Source organism: Cyprinodon tularosa, unplaced genomic scaffold (assembly GCF_016077235.1).
Source record: "Cyprinodon tularosa strain WSP-4 unplaced genomic scaffold, ASM1607723v1 ctg72, whole genome shotgun sequence".
NCBI lineage: Eukaryota > Metazoa > Chordata > Actinopteri > Cyprinodontiformes > Cyprinodontidae > Cyprinodon > Cyprinodon tularosa.
The window spans coordinates 1,440,288-1,458,637 of record NW_024039474.1 but is presented as its reverse complement, the minus strand read 5'-3'; the positions used below and the strand labels follow the sequence as shown (position 1 = coordinate 1,458,637).

General features: G+C 35.6%; 1 protein-coding gene across 12 annotated transcripts in view; it reads right to left on the bottom strand.

The window, feature by feature from the left end:
- The window catches only part of gria2b (glutamate receptor, ionotropic, AMPA 2b), a 69,829-nt gene that overhangs the window by 50,260 nt on the left and 1,219 nt on the right, over positions 1–18,350 (bottom strand). The window lies entirely within an intron of this gene.

Sequence of the window (18,350 nt, the reverse complement as noted above, 5' to 3'; positions counted from 1 at the left end):
CAGCCACATCACATCACACGTATCAATCAATGACAAAAGAGGTATCCCCGTTGCGTCAGTATCTGATGTACACATGCCTTGACCAACTCCCAGTTTTCAATGAGTTGGGTGTGAGACTGCTGGGACTGAGTGTTCAGTCTTCCTGAACCTCCTGTAGTCCACTATGACATCCTTGACCTTGCTGGTGTTCAGTCTAAGGTTGTTCCTAAAGTAGCCATGTGTCAGATTGTAGACATGTTTATTGTGGTGGGTCTAATGTAATACTAAGGGGTCTTTACTGGCCTTTTAATACGAAAGGCCAGTAAAGAGCCAAATAGCCAATAATAAAAAAAAAAAATCTGTCCTTCCAACCATTACAAAGATAAACATGCAGTTTGATCAAGTCTAATTGGACTTGAACTGTAAATGAACCGGATCCAGTTCACCCTTCCTTTATCGGTGTTTCTATCTGACATGCCAGGTCTTCAGAAAAAGTGGGGTTTTGCAAATAAACTAGATGTCTATCGCAACATTAAATAAATGGCTTTTATTGTGACAGATTATGTCATCCATACAAGGTGTATGGATGACATAATCAATGTAACCCCAGGTTAAGACTGAACTTTTTAGCAAAAAAAAGTTCAGAAAGAGCTGTCCTAAGAAAAGAAAGCTAAACACCTGAACACTTTAAAAAAATATGTGCAAAAAAGGTGCTGTGGGTATTTCCCCCCTTCAAAGACTCTAGGAACCTAATTACAACACGTGTTTTTTTAAATAAAACAAGTTTTGTGTAATATCCAAAGGATAAGCTCCAACAGATTGTGTAAAACAGAATGTTATAGGATTCCCCTGTCTGCATGCTTCAGACAAGATTTATTGATTCTGGGAATCAATAAATCTTGAAGATTTAATTAGTTTCCTCCTATAATGACTTTGATTTTGTTTTAGTTTAAACATTTTTATGGACTCTTGGATTGCAGCCACTGTGATCGCAAAACTAAAAAGGTTTAACATTTGTGACACACATCTTCAAATTCAACAGGATATGCACATGAACGAAAATATTTTCAGCCATCCTACATTTGTAGGCTATGTGATGTTTTTTGAGTAAACTAGGACTGAGAAGATGTGCTTTCTGTGGTCATTTAAAGTCCTTTACTCTGGTTGAATTCCAGTTGCATCAGCAATAAACCCAAAGTCTGTGGTCATCACAAAGTTCTAATAAACTCATTACCAGGAGGATTCTAAATCTGTTACAGCAGTGACTCCTGCACTGAGCATCACCACCCAAGGAGAGGGTGTACCCTTTCAAATATATTTAGCTGTCCCAATTAGATGACCTCCTTTTCACCATTACTGCTCTGAAGACACCTCTGCTGCTCTAAAACTGTTTACATGGGGGCTCCATTCCTGATCAAAGATTACATCTGCACCAATTAACTTTTAATAAACCCAGCACATCCAGCTGACACACACAATTCTTACACTAGTTTAAAAATATAGAGTTAAGAAAGGGGAGTTAAATGCAAATTCTGTCAATATTTTAATTTGACCTTAGAATGTGAAAGACTGCTCTAAATAAAGTTATTATGGACACAAAATTGCACTTTGTACTACTTTTTTTCTATAAAGAAAACAAAATCCACATTGGTGCTGTCAGTGTAAGGGTCTCTGGAGTTTTGCTTTTTTCTGGCATAAGAGAGCTTCCTGTGAAAGAGAGGATTTTTGCTGGTGGCTAGGCCGACCTTTGTTGCTGCACACCTGAGAAAATTTCTCAATTAGGATGACTAGCATGAGACAAAGGTTCATCTTTCTTCACCAGATGATTACCCCTGATGTTATTTCAGCCAACGACCTAAACCAGGAATATCTTCCTTGTTGAAATTTGTCTTCTTGTGAATCTTTTAAGGTGGATTCTCTTATTGTTCCAAACAACCAGAGAACCTCAGTTTGTTTCCGATCTTCATGGAAAAGGTCTTACCTGTTCTCAGTCTTCATGACCTGCCTGCCTGTTCCCCAGCATGACGTCTCTTACAAGTACCAACACTATTGGATCTAACTCATATTCTCTTGGACCTCTGGAGTATTTTCTGCAAAGCCCACCGAATCAAACCCATAAAGATCCATTCTACCTACCCTTCATCTCTCTAGTTGACAAATCAATCAGTCATCAGTTGTTATCAACCAACTCCTTCCTGATCAGTCTATCTTTCTACCGTTAGACCAATAAGAAAAAGTTCAACTGATTCCCTGCAGTTCTTTTCTTCCAGATTCTAGCTGTTTTTGTAAATAAAACGTAAAGATTCACTGGTTCTAAATCTGATTCTGCAAAAAAAAAACACAAAACAGTTTTCGTTTTATTATCCAGTAGAAAATAAAACTAAAACATCATCCAAACAAAACGTTTTAATGTTCTATGCATCTATATATATATATATATATATATATATATATATATATATATATATATATATATATATATACATATATAAAATGTGGTTATTAACATAGATAGCAATCAGGAGCCCACTGCATTAGTAAAACAATGAGTCAGTCACAGACACTTGCATTCACACACACCACATGTCTTTGTGGTGGTGATCATCAGCAGTCCAGTCACAGCTAACAGAACTGACTGTTACATATCTCATCCTCCCCAACAGCAGTGTTCTCACCAAGAGAAAACGCCTCAAGACTTTGGGGTGTTTTATGTAAAACTGATCTGTCACCAGTTGGTGCTGCAGCTTAAAGCCACCAGCCTTTCTGTCACACTAAACTCCAAGCAGATTTGCTACAGCTATAATTGTTGAACAAGCAAATTTTTGACCTTGAAATCTAAAAGGGGGGGCTTTAAAAACATAGCTTATTCCTGTCACCTCAATGTAAACGGTGTTGTAGAAGATTAAAACTGACTTTCTAGTTAAACAAGTCTTTTTCTTTTCCTACTTGTTTCAGCAATGTTCTTTTTTTAGTGCAGACAGGAAATCTGATCAGAGTTGATGAGAAGAAGGATTGAGATAAATACAGGATAGTCCTGGAAGTAAGCTTTTTACAGCAGGAGGACAACCTTAAAGTCAGTACTTTCTATACTTTCTGCGTGGGTACATTTACGAGGATATCCTGCCGTATCCAACCAACATCCAGACGCAGCTTTGGATGAAGCAAAGTGGACTCCTTTTTTCAGAGTTTTTGGGGCTTTTCAAAAAATTTAAATGTCTCCCCAAGGTGATACAAAGGAAACAATTTACACATATGTTCTTTTTAAAATTATTTGATGACGCAGTCCAGAGTGCAAACACTTTCATCTGAAAAACAGAGCTATACACTCCCAACGGGGTTCGTGGAAATCACCGTGGACACAGCGCTCAGTCTGACTACACCATAACACTGCAGCTACACCAATGGGGGATTAATGCTAAACCGTCTGGTAAAAAGAAAGTTCTGACACAGCTCAGAAATTGGGATGATTTCACTCAGACGATCCGCTTTTATCAATATGTTGCAATTGTGACATCAGCTTCCAGCTTTATTGTAGCCTATACATTACTGAATTGAAAAGCAAATATGAAATTATGTTTTTATACTGTATGCTCCCAAGGGCTCTTCACCCCAGAGGGGAACACGATTAACAGACAGTACAGTTATTAGGCTGCATTATGTGTTAAATAACTTAATTAAGTAAACACTGATGTTAAGTTGTTCATTTATGCAACCTGCAATCCTTTGCCACGCTATTTGGTGTCTCATTGATGCTGCTACCATGTTTTACTTTTTATTGAGATTTTTTGGTTCCAGGAGAAATAAAGCGCTCTCACTTCTGTGCTTGTGATTGTGATCGGTTTACCAAGTTCAACTCGCCCTTTATAGGAGCGAGTTCACAGATTCATGATCAGTCAAACCTGGTTTGAGTTAGTGAGTTGATAACCACTTTTGTGGTACTGCTGATTGCCATTGTTGTGGATTGGTTAAACTAGAAAGGCTGGAAGCAATCCCACTATATTGAGCTTGATTCATGGTGCGGGCCCCTGCTGTTTATTCTGTTTTAGCTTGTGAAACAAATCAAGAATGTGATACATCACAGCTGTTGCTGTGATTGGCTAAAAGCTCGATATGTGAGGCGGGTGCCACTTATTGATTTACCCAATCAGCTGGAACAATTTTCACAGGAGCCTTTCCAGATTTGGCTTATATCAGGTTCCCTCATCTTTACAATTTCCTTTTAGAGTCCATGAATAGAAATTACATTTTTTTTTGAAAATAATCTAAATTAGAAATGTTGGTAAATGTTGCAGATTATGAGTTATTATTATACTCATGATATCAAAGAACATATTTGCAAACTTTCATTTTCATTTTCATTTTTCTAATTCTATATTCAGTAAATCTTTGTTTACATGTTCTAGTCGAGTCGAATTTCATGCCTACTGGATTTATATACAGGTGGAAGAGAGGGATGTTTACAGAATGCATTGATAACTTTGCCGGCTCAGGAAGAATGTAATGAGTCCCAATGAGACAACAGTCTGTTTGGCAATACCTTACCTTACCATACCTGCTTTTTTCTAATTTCTTCTCTAAAACCAGCCTGAAATGGGGAGGCAGATTAATTGGAGAGCACATTATGCCAGCCTGCAGTCCTGCAACACCTCCCATTAAACAATAACTAAGACAACAGCCTGGCTAAGAAGTAGACCAGACAGTTGGAGGGCTAAGGGCTAAGGCCTCCATACATGGGTCGTGTTTTACAGTGTACAGATTTGCCGGTATACTAGACACCCAGACCACTTGCTCAAGTTCAAGTGTACTTTGCATAATGGAACCAGACGAATTATAACAAGAACCAAGCTAATTACATGATTGTATCAAAAATCTAAATACGATTGCATTTTACATAGAGCATTATGCCACAGGCCAAGCAGTAACCATACCCTCTTTTTAGAGGTGTCCAATCTGCCTGTAAATTTAGGTCTATGGAACATCACATTCCAAACAACTTGAACACCTGGAACGTCTCCCTCAGCAGCCATGAAAAGAAAAAGGCCTGCAGATTAAGGGTCAGATATTTTCCACTTCAAACAATGAAGTCTATCCATTTTGGTTTTTTTTATTTCATGTCCTTGGTGATTGAAAATCTTTGTCAGTGAGTTCAGAAAGCACTGAATCTTTGGACCTCTAGGTTTATTTAAACACTTTGTCTCAGACAAGCTTGCTTGCTTTCATGCGTACATTGTTTTCTCTGGATAAACTCATATTCCCTCATGTTGAATTAGCATTAACATAAGATAAATTGATTGAAATGATCTCAAGGCTGACTGTATGGCACTGCTTTATATTTGTTTCATGCACCTCTGTCTAAGAGATGTCTTATAATAGAAATGTGATTATACATAAAAAAGAAAATCAGTCTTTGCAAGCACAATACCTGCTCTTTTCACAATAGTTTTACATTGGTCACCAGCTGTTAGTAACCAGCTGTTATTAAATATACCGTAGCCCTTATGATGTGGTTAGTTATTAGAACTTAATATCTTTCAAAAACATAAAGACATCAAATATCTCTTTGTGAATAGCTGCCTTGCAGTCTTTAAAATGTCCTTACTTAATGGCAGCATCTTAGAAACCAACAAACAAATGGTCTCTGTTCTGTTAGTAAGCCACTCTATCCTATCAGGCTCAATGCAGACCTCTTTGACTGGACAGATCCAGCAAAACAAGCTACTTCATCACACACAGTGGCTTTGTTTCTCTTCTATCTGCCTCGTGTTGTAAAACATATTGTATATCCACTGACCTTTAGTGGAAATACCAGTGCAGACTTTGGATCTGCTGCTCGGCGTTCTAATGACCTCAGAAACCGGCAGAACAAAATTAAGCACGTCGATAAAAACACAGCTTTAATCAGGACCTGAAGGAACAGCTCCCACAGCAACCAGTTACTCAATGTTTGCTGAAGATAAGCAGGAACAACCTCACAGAAACACAAATAGGCATTGAAACGTGATTGTTAGTCTGCTATCGCTTTCCCAGCCATAACAAAAATCTTCTAATTTCTCATTTATTTTTGTATCTTATTAAGTAAGAAAGGACAAAGAAATAATAATCAAATATTTCAATAAACACAATATCTGCACTTACATATCAACGCTTTGCTAGTAACAGATTGTATCCCCTCATCCTAACAATTGATCTGCAGTTTCCACTGTTATTTTTCTGCAATATTAAGACTGAGGCTAATGACAGCAGAGGCTCCATATTTACACATTTATGATTTAATGAAATTATAATGAGATGCACATTATTTTTGCAGTTAAAATAAAGCTAACTGCAAGGAGGACTGGAGCTCCTGAGAGTTGCCTCATTTTTTATCTCTAGTGCTCCCCTGAGCTACTTAAAAAGCACTTTTGACACTGTGTCTTTTTCCAAGCCCACACACTTTGAAACAGTGCCAGGAATGTGTTCCGCAGAAAAAGATTTATACAATTTCCATCGTCGAGCGGAAGGCAGCTTAAATTGTGACCTTCTGGAGGCCTGAGCTTTCAACTGCAAAGAGAGCATTAAAAAGTAAGTGAGGCTGCAGCTGCAGTTCTTTCACAGAATATGATGTCTTCTTTACTTTTGAGGATTTTCATGCAAATATGACACAGAATAAAAAAAATATGACTGATTCTGGGTGCAGTTTTTACACAAAGCAGTGGAAGAACACTAAAATATAACAAATTATGGTAAAAAAAAATAATGTTACAGCACTAACAAATATTTTACTTTAGTTTTGAAATTATAGAAAAGTAAAAAAATATATAGATTAGGGAGAAACAAAACTCTTCTGTAATCCTGGTTTATACATCTAAATATTTGGAATAAATCTTGAGAGCCCAAAGTGGAAAAACAATGCATTTTTGTTTCAGATCAATCAAAGGGGATCTCTATGGGGCCAAAATTGTTGCTTTATTACTAATCTCAGTACATATTTGTAAATCTGAATACAGATTTGTGGATTTTTTACACATTTACAATCCGGATTAGACACAGTAGTTTTACACATTTGCAGATTGTTTTACAGATACACAAATCTCCTCACACATTTACAGTTTCATTTACAAATTTTCAAATCCCACCGAACACACACAAACCGAGATACAGATACACAATGCTCCACACACATTTGCAAATAATAAAGCAACAATTTTGGATCTCTGTCTGTTGTAGTTCTGACCTCACAACTCAGTCAAACAAATATGCTGTGAACCTTTTCATAAGGTTATACACAATAATGATAAAAACATGTTAAATAATTCATGATATAATCTTTGCAAACGTATCTTAAAATATTATTTTTAAAGAATAGTTTTTGAACAGCTTCATGCTGGGGAAGATTCTTAGTCGTCCAGGTCATAGCCATTCCAAAAAAAAAAAAAGTTAAAAAACAATCCACTGGACTTTTGTTTTGAAGATGTTTCGCATCCTATCAATGAAGCTTTTTGAACAGTTGAACAGCTTCTTTCATCATAAACCCAGTAGAACGCACTTCCAGGTCAATAATAGATTAACGACTGATTGCACAGAAAATGTGGGATTAAAAATGATGTTCTTAATCAATATTGGACTTTATAATGAACAGAGGGTTTATATTGGTGTCTGGTTGTTGCTTTTAATTCTAGCTCATTTTCACAATCCGTTTCTTCAATTCAATTGCAAGATACATACCTAAAGTTGTGTAAAATACAGTTGTGAATATATCCAAAATAGAAAAAGTACTCGTCCATTGTTTGTGCATGCTGTGAACAAGAGAATAGACTAATTATACCTAAAATACAATAGGAAGAAAACACTAGAACTGATTTTATAATTGAATAGATGAGAAAAACTTTCATGATCAAATATTCCACCATTTATTTACAGTACTGTATTATAAATATAAGTCACTTTCTCACTGATTTTAACAAAAAAAAATTTTGATCTGGTGATAAATTAATATTTCCCTATATTTAAACATTGCAAAGAACATTTTATTGTGCAGGTCTGTTGCTCTGTATGATTCCATGTATGATTCGGACTCTTGAAATTCATAGATAGTAATTGATCACAGTTTTAAACTGAATAAATGTACAAAACTGAGTTAGTGTTAATGTAAGTTAGTGTAATAAGAAAAATCTTGGTATTTCTGGTTAAAAATCTGGTAAGAAGTCTGGGTGAAAATATGATTAGATTCTTTCCATTGTAAAATAAGATAATGCGTTTGACAAGTTACCTTTCCCCAGTGTACTGTACTTCCTGCTGTTTTCCAACCACAGGGGACTGAAGCTGCCAAAAAATGTGAGAGACATTTTTTACTGCTGCAAAAGCACTATATCTGTCAAATTAGACTACCTTAAAGCTGTATTAGCTAGACTCAGGCTCTATCCATAACCACTGACCCACTCTCATTAACTTTCACAAAGTTAAAATGGGAGTTGACAGCTAGCAAGAATGCAAAGCTGTCTTTTCCCTGCTGCAACTTGTCACTCTCTGCATCCCTATGTCCTCAGTGTGTATACGGCTGAATATTTCCATACAGATTTTGTGAATGTAAGCATCTGTTTGTACTTTCTCTCAGTGCCAAACACAGTGGCTGCTCCTGCCAGGGGACGTGGGTGCTGACCAGGCAATTGTTGACGCAGCTGTTGGCGAAAATCTTATCTCTATTTGCCTTGTCATGTATTTGTGCTATTTATTTTTTTTTATCTCCCTCTAATTGTCAATGTCATTATGGATTTAATGACTTTGTCCTGGCCCTATTACATTCTTGCTGGCTGGTCTCGAGGTTTGTGTCTATTTCATCTAGAGTTTGATCTTCTTTTGTATGAGCGTCTCATATGTAGAATTTTCTAACAAATGTATCTATATTAAACTCATTATTTAAAGTTGTTTTCTTGAAACCATTTTTCTTTTTTTTATTTCAAATAAATTCTAACGATTACACATGTGTAATAAATGGTTTTAAGGTCAAAATATATCTGTAACTTTTGCACTGCAGCTCGGTGATTGGGCCCCAAGGGTAGAAGCTTCTAGAGGCAGTAAGCAAACATATACGGAAAAAAGCCTCCAACCTTAAGGTGAATCAGTGTAAGAAAAAAATCACAGTATAAGGAATATTATACTATCTATATATTTATACTTTGTTCCCAGGTTTGGTGGATATAAGAGAAAAATATAAATCAGTGTTGTTTCTTTTTTCTCTTTTATGAAAAAGGGACATTTTGTACTACTTCCAGGTGCTCATGTCTTGGTCTTTCATCTCACAAGAACACTAAGTTCTTATACTTGGGTCCTTCTGAAAGGTGAGTATTTTAATGAGACTCATCCAGTGGATATTTTCAGTTCATAAATGTGACTGATGAGCCGCAAAATGTAATTTAAACACAGTTGCAACTGTGACTTATCTTTGTTGGAACATATGTATCTTTTATGCTGAAATAAAGTTTGCTTTATTTAAACATATTTTTTTAATCCAGTTACTCTTTTGCTACACTATAGTCTTAAGTCAGATTAAACTTTTTTTTTTTTTTTTCTGCTTTTGGACCCTTTTCCAATTCAGAAATGTATTTGCCCCTATCATTGGTTTGTTAAAAATATACTCAGTCATATATTCAATGTGTTTTCTTCTTTTACAGGTTGAACCGATAAATCATAAACGCTCAGAGGTTGATTTTTTAAAATCTATTTATATGTATCTTACATAGATAATTAATTGTGGTGAACATTTTAAAAAATGTATGTAGATAAGAGAAAACTCCATATAAGGTAACAAATAAATAAATTAAATCAAATAGATAAACACATAAAAAAGAAAATGAGCAAAGTTCTATTTGAAATGAAAATGTTAAATTACAAAGACCAGGATCAGCAAGTACTTATTGCCTGCAGAGAGACCCATTAAAACAAGAGTATCAAAATTACTACAAACAAAAATCACTGGTATAAAAGAAAAACATGCTCTGTCAATTAAAAAAGGAATCTGTGCACCAAAAAGCTCTTAAACTTCTTTTCTCAGTTGAATTCATGTCTATCTAAAATTTGCATCATACAAACCAACCTCATTCTCTGGTTTTACGAGGCACCACAGGAGAAAACACACAAACTTCCTTGAATGAAGATAAACATCCTCGCAGATCAAAGCAGCAGGGGGAGCAGTACTTTTGCATGTCTAAAAAAAGCCTGCTGATCTGTCCTGAACAATAAAAACTCCTTCCAAACCTTTATTACATAAGGGTTTATTCCAGAGGGGGGGGGGGGGGGGGGGGGGGGGGGGTGTCTGTAAAACTAAAAGCTTAATTCAAAATAATAACATAAACAAGCTTGGTTGCAAAATGTCCAACAAGGCCAGTGTAATATCTGTGCGATCCTTGGGAACCTTTATGCTTGCTTTAATTCTGCTGGTGCAAAGAAAATCCAACTGACATGAAAACAGCAATGGGGGAATGTTGGCTACAGTCCAGAGGAAACCCTTTTGTTTAAACAGAAAGACCATCAGGGAAAAGGTTGTTGCAAGAGAACAATTAAACTGTCTGGAAAGTAGACTGCTTGACAGTACTGCTGACACCACAAGAACATGCTGCCAAAGGATCAAAGCTTTAAATAAGTTGGTTAAATTAAGATCTAAAAAAAAAAACTGTCAACCACAAAGGATTTTTAGCCATCAACATGCTTTCCAGGTTACCTAGTACAGTATTTTTAGAAAAATATCAGATGTATTTATTTTAAGATAAACTGCAATGTCCATGCACAACACTGGTATAAACACTACAATTTATCTAACATACCTCTGGTAGTAGCTATCTACTTTAAGTGTCCAAATGTCTAGTGGATGTAAAAGTAGCTGACTCATAATTTCCCATAATGCACCTTGAAAAGTACTCTGAATCCATGGTCATTAGACAAAAAGATATATTCCAGAATGCTTTGCAAGAGCTCTTCTCGCAAATCCTTATGAGTTTTGCTTTGGGGGCGAGAGAAAAGATGGCACCTGCACCGTGCGGGGTGCTTGGGTAATGTGACCAATGGAAAGAGAAAAAAAATTGATAATCTGTGCAAATGGTCTGTTAACTGAGTTCACTATATAGTCCACTATATAATCCCTGCTCTACATAGTTATGGATTTAATTATTTCAATTTATTTAAATGCTCCTATGCTTAGTTCTCTTGCAAATAAAGATTTTGAGTGTAAATCAATCAATTTTGTAATTGGTTTTTCCAATCGCTTTTAAACTAATCAATAAAAAATAGTTTGAGTAACTTTACAGTACATGCCTGTGTTGCTCTTAGTAGGTTATTCTTTCAGCAAATGGCATTTTAGAGTCTAAAAAAATCAGTTTACGCATTTGATTACCAGATTAGCTGATTATTTTAATTATTGATCCAGCGACTGATCCAATAATTTTTTCACCCTTTGAAGGAGTCCAGTTTCCTCCTGTCACATCTCAGCGTGCCCCTTAGAAAGGCGCATAACCATATATTGCCTGCAAATATGTGTATGAATGCATGTGACTGAACAGCAGTGGAGTGAATGAAGAGTACGCCAAGAAAAGAGCTCAATAAATGAAGGACTTTCAAGACTGTATGTATTCTGATATTATCTAATTTAAATTTCATCATGCAGGTTAAAATTTTAAATCATGCTGCTGATTAAAAATATCTAGACAAAAGAGAGAACAGAGATATCTATGTGTGTCCTCTTGTCGTATCGTATTGAACAAACACAAACGGTCCCGGTTCATTATTTCAACATATCTCCTTTCTCCATTCCCTGTTCTTTACCAATACATGTAAGCCTATAACAAGAAATCATAATAAAACACAGTCAGGTTTGACAAAGACAAAAGATAACGCATGTAATGTTATTTCCCCAGCATGATAAACAAGGACAGATTTTTCTCTCTGAAAGATAATAAGCAGTCCTCTGCTGAAAAGTTTCTGGTTTTCATAATAATTTAAGAAAAAGAATCAATCCGTTTGGCATAAACTGATTCAAAGATGAGTGAAGGAAAGCTGCAATGCGATGTCTCCCTCATCAGCTGTTAAATACTCTTTAAAGGTTTCTTATCTTTCTTTAAACGAGTCCTCCATCACCAGATAAAACTTTAAAGGCCTGTGTAAAAGGATAAACTTCATAACAATGAGATAACCTTGGTATCTCAGCAACAGCTCGTCTGATGTCTTCAATCTTGATTTCTCTTTCTGATCATGTCCTTTCAACCAAATAGTAAATAGGTTGAAATCAACCCTGTCATCACTGTATGACTTTCAATGGCATAGAATGCATGTGAAGTAAAGAATTTATTTTAATCGTTATAGATACAAATGAGAACTTGTAGATACGAAGTCATACTAAATGTTATCCGTCGAAAAAATGTCTCACTCCATGTGCTTTCGGATAGTCTTCCTACAGTAGAAGGTAACATAACCCTTGACATTGATCATTTAATAAGAAAAGCCTATTTCTCCAGAATAAAACCAGGATATTCAGTGAATTACAAATAAACAATTCTTGTTTGATGTCCGAAATGTGCCATCCTGCTGGATAGTGAAATGACAAAAAGCACCGTTATTCACATTTTCATTACTAGAGAGATTCAAGCAATAAAACTGAATTGATTGTTACAATCATTACTGAGTTTGACTCAAGGTCTGTCCTTGTTTAAGGACACTCCTTTGAATTTTCAATAGAGTGTACAAGCTGAAGATCAGGATATGAAATAAAGATAATAAAAATAATCAACAGCAATAAGTTTTCGATATAAGTTTTTTTTTAGAACCTGGGCTTCATAACAAGAATCAAAGTGACCTCTTTGTTCAGTGCAGAAATGTGACCCTTTCTTCTTTCACTGAATGTTAAATAACAATCTGTGTAACTAGTAACTCGTACTTTAACTTTCCCACTTTTGTCTGTTTTAGCTTTTTCAATTCGAGTTAAAAAAATATGTGTAAAATGTGTCAATTTATTCAATTATATTGTAAGGAAATGTGGTTATGTTCATGCAGAGGGTAATTTTTGATGATCTCTCATTGCTTTTTAAATAAGGCTGGTTTTAACAAGGCTTTAGCCTGCTGGATTTGTTTTGCTTATAGGGAAGTTTACCACAACATCTAAAGGCTTTATTAAATCACTGCATTTGTTGAAATAAGTGATACATTCAAAAGACCCTTTTTTAGTTGTATTTATAGTTTGTGCAAACAAGAAATGTTCACAAAAATTCTGCGACTGCCGCTAAATGAAAATGCTAATTTTCCCAAATAGTAAAAAGCAAAATCCTTTGCATACTGAGAAAAGTTTAAAAACTTGAACTGAGAAAAGTTTAAAAACTTGAAAGCATCTTATTTCTTTCAATCTGTAGCTGAAAGTTCTGAAGGGCACAACAGTAAAGGTTTGGTTAGGGATGCAGCATTCAAGGCAACACAAACTTTTTTTTTTACCTACCAGCTGCTAGGCCCATTTACTTTTTCACAGCTCTTTGTGAAATGGCGGAGAGGTTCTTAATTAGGTGTGAACAAAATATTGGCTTTAACCATTTCACAGTAGTGCATATAAGGAAGGTTTGTGCTTTTGATCGTTCAGCCAGGACATGAAATCATGAGATCCTGAAAGGCTATGTGCTGAATGCATGAAATTATAGAGTGACGTGATTCAGCCATGACAAACAGTTACTTTGAAGTGTTAAATTGCCAGCTGGCTGTCAAAGACCTCTTTGTCCTCACTTGGCCTCAGAAAAGGTGGATGCCAGGAATAAAGGAAGTGAGATTTCAGGCACATAGACTCAGTTTTTATCCCAAAGCAGTGCAAAGGTGTCCACTTTCCAATCTTTCTCTTTCCTTAAAATAAGACAGATTACAACAAATATCTATTAGGGGAAAGAACCTACCGACAAAAGCCAGAGAAAGATCGAAACCTTTTATCTACCCCAATAGTTTTTGCTATTGAATATTTCTGGTCTTCACCTAAACTTGTTATGCTTGAAGCTGGAAGCTGGAAGTTGTTCTGCTCTAAACAATTGGTGCTCCTAAAATAACAACCCAAAAATAGCAATCTAAGTTATTTTTTTTTTATTTTTTTTTATTGTTGCTGTTTTCTGTCAAAGCCCACATTCTTACAGTAGGAGATGTGTGGTTTTGCTCTAAATTCTATTTGCCATCTGTTTGATACTGCCTGCATTAAGATAGTCCACATTAAAGCTTTTCAACCATCTGCTGAACTATTTTTTTGTTGCAAATCTTAAAATAATATATATTTGTGGAGAAATTGTATCTGAAGTTTACTTTTCAGATTTCCACCCAGATGACAATTAAGCAATATTTGCTGTTGGCCCAGCCAGAAATCTCATTAAATTAACTATAGTTCAGGGTAAAGGCTAATTGGCTTGTCCAAATTCTCCTTAGGTGTGAGTGTGTGCGTGAATGGTTGTTTGTCTTTGTGTTGCCCTGCAATGGACTGGCGACCTGTCTAGGGTGTACCCTGCCTCTACCCTGTAGAAAGCTGGAGATAGGCATCAGCACTCCTCGCAACCCCAGAAGGGATCAAACGTGACAGAAGATGGATGGATGGATATATTGGTTATCTCAAAGAGTCTGAAAATAAAATATAAAAAATAAAAACTGAACAACATTGAAGTGAATGGCTGCAGTATGACATAGTAGATGCCCATATCTTTCAGAATCTTTTAATCTTCTTCTAAATTTAAGCTAAGGTATTAAAACTAGTGAACATGAATTAGGAAATGGGCTTAATGTTTTCTGTGTTTTAACATAATAGGTTTCAAATTACTTTATACAAAATGAAACATTAAAAATGTCACCATTATGTTCCAACATAACAGCGATAAAGAACTTTAGGTTGTTCTAGTCATCTACAGGATTAAGAGGTGGCTCATATCCAGCAGGTCTGAAGAGGCATATAAATTTATTGCTTTGAGTGGATACTGCTTCAACATTACTGCACATACACACATATACATGGTCAGAATAAGTCCCCTGGTGCTGGCAGCAGATGCAGGGCTGCCCAGATGAACCGTTATTGATTGAGCAATGTGTCATTTCGCCTCCCACTGACTCTGACACACTGTGTTGATGAAGTATGTTCCTGCACAGGCATAGTGCAGCCAGAGTTTCATAAGTCTGAAAGGAAGCCCGACACTTACACTGAGATATTTCTTCATCGTGAGGAAATAAAAGACTATACCAAATTAAAAGTTGAAATAAGTCAGCACCTTTTGCTGTAAAAATAGATAATAAAACCTTATGTATATATATTATACCTTATTCACAGAGTACAGCAATTTAGATCAAACAAGTGTACTATAACACAAAGATAATGGCAGAAAATACAAGACCCCTATTTCAAAATATGCATTTTGATAACTAAATGAACTGTGAATAGCTACATCTGCTGGAAAATTGAGTTCAATTCCAGTACTATGAAGAATTCACCTTAATAGAACATTTTGACAGATGTAATAATTGACTTCTGTTAGCTGTGAAAGAGTGACAGGGCCATTTTTATGACTTTGTGAACCAGCAAATGAGTATGAGAGCCATTATCTTCCACTACACACAAAAACAGTGGGCCTTTGAAAAGCAGTGACTGTTCAGGCCAAATTACTCCAAAAGTTCAGCAACAACTCATGCAAGGGGTCACAAAAAAAAAAAAGAAATCTATAAATATCTAAAGCACCACATGCTATATTTCTCTCAGTTAAGGTCAGAGCTCTTTGTTTTAACAATAAGAAGAGACTAGGCAAAAAAATCATGGCTGGCCAAAAACAAAATACAGGCCGGTCTAATGTTACCTAAGAAGCATTTCAATAATTCCTTAAACATTTGGGAGAATATTCTGTTGACTGATGAGACAAACGAAGAAATTTTTGAATGGTTGCATCTTGGTACATCTTGAGCAAAACTTACACAACATCTTAGTAGAGAACATCATTTGACCAATGGCAGTGGGGTATTCTGAGGCTGATTCAACACCCTGTCTATAATTGGTGATACCATGAAATCTGCTCTCTGTCAAAAAACTAAAATAAATAATAATAATAATAAGTTTATAGATTAAACCAAAAATCTGAGAAGTCTGGATAAAACTAATTGTATTTAAGTCTGTACCATGGCCTTAAGTAGGTCGCTCCAATGTGTCTGACATCAATATTGCAAAGATTACTTAAAATGTTTTTAATTCCATTTTTTCAATGGGTTGAGGTAATTTTATTTTATTAATGAAATATCTAGAAACTGCTTTTTGTATTAACATGGATTATATTGGTGATCTGAAACAATGGAGTGATCAAAAACATTAACAGAAGAGACATGTATAATATGTTTATCTGTACATCATATGCATATGTTTATAACAGAAAGAAAACCTGCATAATAAAGATATAAGAAATATTTAGCAACTTCCCACATATTTCCTTTAAGTCTATTGTAGTGTCATCTCTTTGCCATCCTCTGCTTGGGTAACAGAATTGAAGGAAATGACTTAAAGAAGCTCAAGAAGCTGATAAAGAATAGCACCTCTGTTCTGGTAACTATGTTAGAACATCTAAAGGCTTCTTCAGATCTTTTGCAAGACAGAGTTCAACAAAAAATATCTCCTGCCTACAGCTGTTGATATAAACAATTTGTTGGGGGAAAAAGCTTTAAATTACGTGAACATTTAATTTCCCTTTTTAAATCACTAAAGTATTTTTGATTTGAATTAAATGTGTAGAACTAAATCTATTGTACAGTTTAAGCGCTATCTGATAAAATGCCTTTATTTTCTTCATTCTAATATGTTTCTTTATCTTATGCTGATTATTGAGTGCCAAAGTACCTCTTTTCCCTCCTATTCAAAGAGTGCAATTAGGTAACAAAAAGCCTATCGGTACATGTCGTTGCTTTTAGCATGGCACAGCAGCTTCATATTTCTCCCTTTATTCTCCCTTGAATGCATTTTCATGGAGTACATTCGAACAAAAGGCAAAGTGGCGGTGTTAAAGTGCTGTAATTTACAGTCAAAGGTGGATGGTGAGACAGACTGCCATCTACTGGCTTTAAAAGCACCCCCCCAGCCCACACACCCACCTCCTTTCATCCACATCTCTTCACAACCCTCCTCCTTCTAACTCCTACTCGAGAACGCAGTTAATATGAAGACATTATGCAAAAAGGCACCAGATTAATACATGGGAGAAGCAAACTGGATTTCTACTTATTGTCAGACCAGATGACAATCAGCTCAGCATCACACCATCAACATTAATATATGCATTCATAAGAAGCTGCTATTAAAATGTATAATGAACCTCAGTGTCTGCAGCCAGAGCACACCAGGGCTGGATGGGTTTAAACAATAAAAGCATAAAATATCTTTGGTTATTTTTGATATGAATTGATTGTTTTAATAAACTTCTCCTTTAAATATTTTCTTGTTATAACTTTAGCTTATGTATCATTACATTTTCCTTTAGAAAAACACTTGTTGAGTAAGGCCAATTCAAAAAAACATTTAGAAATCACCCTCATGGGTTACAGAAATTGTCATATGAGACAAAAATGAATGGTAAAGCAAATTGTAATCTCCTTACATTAAACAGCTAAGGGTAGTTATTAATAAACTTTTAACTCTTAAAACCCTAAAGTCAGATATTTTTTTTGTTTGTTTGTTTTTTTTTTTTTGTTTTTTTTTTTGCTTTGTTTTAGTTTTTTATCAGGAAGGACACTATTCTCGAATTCTTGTAAAAAGAAAACAATAACAATGATTAAATAATTGAAGGAGCAATTATCGCTTGAACACACGACTCTTCATGTGATCTGTCGCACACAGTCAGCATCTCCAAACAGGAAGGTTTTATATGGTAATGGGATCGATTGGACCCGTGCGCGCACCAATGAGAAGCGTTTGATTTATGTTTAAGGGACTGTTGAGAGCAGCAGTCGCTTGGCAACTGCCTAATGAATGTACGAAATATAGCGACCTATTTGCTGCAGCAGTTTAAAATAAATCATACCAGGCGATCATAGCCGATCTGGAAGAAACTCAGTGAAAAAAAAAAATGTCTCTAAGTCAAGTCACAGTTTAGATCATGACTTTAAACCTTTATTAAGTCCAGAGGCATGCCGGTGATTTAAACCGGACTAAAAGCTGATTGGAGCAATACTGCTAATGATGCAATGAACATGAAATCCTCCCATGCATCGTTCTTTAATCAATCTCTTCATATCAGTCCTCTTTAGTCGTGTTACAGCGTTTAACAGGCATGTATGTTTGCTGCTCTCCAACCATGGATGAACAGCGCTCCCTCTGAGCTGAGAAAAGACGTGAACGCGTAAAAGGGAAAAATAAAATCAGCCAATTGCCCTTT